The following is a 4,070-nucleotide window of genomic DNA, read 5'->3' as shown; positions in this document are numbered from 1 at the left end:
GGTTTGCTATGTGTTGGAATCAATTTGACAGCATACAACTACCATTAAACAATGTGACACATCTCTCCAAGTCATTTTCAAACAAAAACAGATCCAGTTTGGGTTTTGGGTCCTAAGTTGTCATGTGCAGCCACCATTCATCTGTCAGTAGATACTTGTATGTTGCTATAATGCTGAATAGATTTTATTACTCCTTCCAAACTATAGTAGACTAGGAAGAAAGGCCTGAAAACCCACTTCTAAAACCCACTTCAGCCAGTGAAACCATGTGAATTGCACTGAGAAAGATCTGGCAACATTCCCACTGCCTTGCACACTGACATGAGTCAGTGCCAGCTCCGAAATAGCTGACAAGTAGTGATTTTCAGAAGGATATTTGGTAAGTCCAAATAGACCCTTCCTATTAAAACACTGAGCTTCATTTCCATTTACTATATTCTCTGTAAGCCCTTCTCTCCCCTTGTGGTATCAACATGGAAATTCTAACTCTGAAATTTTAACAGCAATTACTAGAATAGTACCAACCAGAAGAATTTTCATAATCTGGGTATATATTTAACAGGGGCATGGGAGGAAGAACTGAAAATAAAAATCACGTTTAAAGCTGGAGAGTTGTTTTTAAAAGCTCAAGGCAAGAATCATGTTCCATAGGACCTCTGAATTCTCCTAAGATTTCAAGATAAGGATCTTTTATGACTTTTCAATGAAAACTGAGTTGGAAAGACCAAAGCTACAACACTTAAATTTTGGTTTCCAAATACAATATCAACACATTGTTTTGGGCGTTTTGTTTGTTTTTTTTTTCTCCTTCTATAAGCATTCTCTTGCACATCCTCTTGGCTAACATCCAACAGACTCTGGTCATCTACCAGTGGTTACCGTCATGACTCAGGAGTAAAGCTTCTAAATATACATCCTCCACATTTGGAGCTGTTTATTTAAATATGTGTATTCTGAGTGGTATATATGTTTGAATGATAATTTACTGGATTTCCTTGTATGCGTTTAGGTATTATCCTGTCACTCACAACATTGTATTTCAAGATGGATCTAGAAATTATTTAACTATGAAAGTAACCCTGTTTTTTCTTACCTTTTCATCTCCAGCATAGTAGGTCATGATTGTCTGATTCAAAATGTCCCATGCCAATCCAGATTATTTTACCAATACCTAGTATGTCAATATTTATGCGTTCCATTTCTTTCTTACCAATGTCCAATATTCCTACATTCATGCTTCTCACATTCCACATGCCAGTCACTAGTATCTGCTTGCAATTGTTTCTCCTCCTTTGTTTCCATATTTGAAGGCTCAGTCTCAGTTGCTGTATCTGCTAATCTAATCTAAGTGTGCTCTATTGTACATAGGGTTTTTGAAGACCTATTATTTTGGTCATGGGGGTGGGTATGTCAGACAATAGGATTGACACAGGATAGAGCAGGGTTTAGGGCTGTAATACACAGGGTCCCTATGACTCACAGGTGACTCCATGGCCCATAACAACAATAACAACATTATTTTGGAAGTGTATGGCCAATCCTCCTAGTGTGTCTTACTCAGCTTTCGAACAGTATCTGACAGACAAGCACTTTTCAGAAAGAAGAAGAGGAAAGACATTTTCCCATTACAGAATTAACCAATAGACTTAGTGTCACCTCCACCCCCTTGGGACGTGTCTTGACCCTTCCCTTTCCCTGTTCCACCATTGGACATCTCCCTCCCCTATCCAACCCTTCATAAATGGCTTAAGTTTCAATTTACTTCTTTGATGCCTAATGCTTTGAGCTGCTGCTGGTCTCTCAAGCCAACAAATTGTGGTTAACCTTGAGAAGAATGGTAATCCTAGATTGTGATCATGTGAAACCTATACTTGGAGCAGGAGGCAGTAGAAGGCAAGGAAACATTGCATGGTTCAAAATTAGGAAAGGAGTGTGTCAGGGATGCATCCTGTCTTCTTATTTTTCACTCTATATACAGAACATATCATTCGAGAAACTAGATTGGATTGGATTGGATTGGATTGGATTGGATTGGATTGGATTGGATTGGAAGAAGACTTATCAACAATCTACATTATGTAGCTGATACAACCTTGCTTGCCAAACTTAATAGGACATGAAGCAATTGCTGCAGAAGGCCAAGGCCTATGGATTGAAACTTAACATCAAGAAGACATTGATTTTCACCATGGGCCCAACTGGCAGTAAGTACCATGGTGGATGTAGAAGAGATTGAGGTTGTTGCTAACAATTTCAGCTTGCTCAGATCCACAATCAACACTCTTGGCACCAGCAACCAGGAAATCAAAAGATGAATTGCACTGGGGCGGTCTGCTAACAGGGACCTCTCCAGAGTGCTGAGGAGCAATGATGTCAATCTTGAGATTAAGCCATGCCTGATCCAGGCCACAGTCTTTGCAATTAATTACATGCTATGTATCAAAGATCTGGATAATGAATAAGTATGACAGAAGAATTGATGTCTTTGAGTTGTGGTGCTGGAGAATAATATTGAACATACCATAGACTGCCGGAACAATAGGTTTTGGAGAGTGAAATCAAGATTCTCCTTGGAGGGTAGAATTTTGAAGCCCTATCTCACATACTTTGGGAATATGGCCAGGAGGGGACTGGCCCTTGAAGACGGTCACCATGCTTTGAAGGGTGGAGGGACAATGCAGGAGAGGAAGACCCCAGATGAGATGGGTTAACATGGTAACTGGGGCAATGGAATTAGGTGTGTCAGAATCAGTGAGACTGGCTCAGGACAGGGTTCAGAGCTGTACATAGGGTTGCTCAGGTGACTCAATGACATATAACAACAACAACAACAACAACAACTTCCTGGGTGGTGTATAATCTGGTAGAGGGCAATGTTGAGAATCAAGTCATAGCACACACAGTACAGAACGAGAAGAGGACTAGAATCATGACTGGCTGATAGCACAGAGAGAAAGGAAAAGAAAGTCTATGAAAATCTCTTGATTGTTGTTAACTCTAGTGAGTCAGCAGCTGATGTTATTTAGCACTTTCTGGTTTTGGACACCAGTAATTGTGATCTAAAATTCTGTTTTGAAATAGGCAAACAGCAGTGATAGCTGAACAGCACACTAAACCTATTTGTTACTGCACTCCATATAAAATGTATTGAAATGGCAATGTTTTGTTACCTATATATTTTATTACAATATTTTTTTTCTTAAAAAAACAAACAAGTTCAGAGTAGAATTTGCTATTACTGGACTGAGAATGACTGTTGTTGTTGTTATGTGCTGTCGGGTCGCTTGCGGCTCACAGCGACCCTACGTACAACAGCCCTAAACCCTACTCTATCCTGTGCTGATCTTACTATCTTCGACACACTCACCCCGATTACCCCAGTCACTGAATCAAGCCACCTCACAGAGGGTCTTCCTCTCCTGTGCTGTCCCTCCACCTTCCCAAACACAACATCCTTCTCCAAGGACTGGTCCCTCCTTGCTAAATGTCCAAAGTATGTCAGATGAAGCTTCAGAATCCTTGCCTGGTTTAACCCTCTCCAGGATGGGCACCATAGCTGAAAGGCATCAATTCTCCTTCTATCCTCCCTTCTAATTGTTCAGCTCTAAGACGCATAACAAGTGATTGCAAAGACCATGGCCTGTATCAGGCACACTTTAGTCTCCAGAGAAACACTACTGCTCTTCAGTACTTTGGAGAGGTCCCTAACAGCTCACTTTCCCATCGCAATATGTCTTGTCCACTATAAATAAGGAAAAGTGGAGTCCTATTTTGGAATAGATTTTTAGCAGCATAGTTAAACAAATCACACATCAGTGTTAATAATTTTAAAGTATATGCCAATGCTCCATTTGTTTAAACACTCGTGCTTTGCAATGATGGAGGGGTTTTTTTTATTATATAAATAATCAGTCTTGCAATTCAAAGGGACCTTAAAAATGTTTGTGGTCGGAGGGTGCGCGGGGTTGAAAGCGGGCCGCTCCGCCCCGTCCCCCTCCCAGACCAGCAGAGGCAGCAGCCAGAGCAGCCGCCGCCTGCGCCCTCTCCCGCCCGCCCGCCCTCCGCCGCCC

Source organism: Elephantulus edwardii, unplaced genomic scaffold, assembly GCF_000299155.1.
Source record: "Elephantulus edwardii isolate Elephantulus edwardi_28Jun2011 unplaced genomic scaffold, EleEdw1.0 scaffold00018, whole genome shotgun sequence".
NCBI classification, from domain to species: Eukaryota; Metazoa; Chordata; class Mammalia; order Macroscelidea; family Macroscelididae; genus Elephantulus; species Elephantulus edwardii.
Note: the sequence above shows the minus strand (reverse complement) of the source record.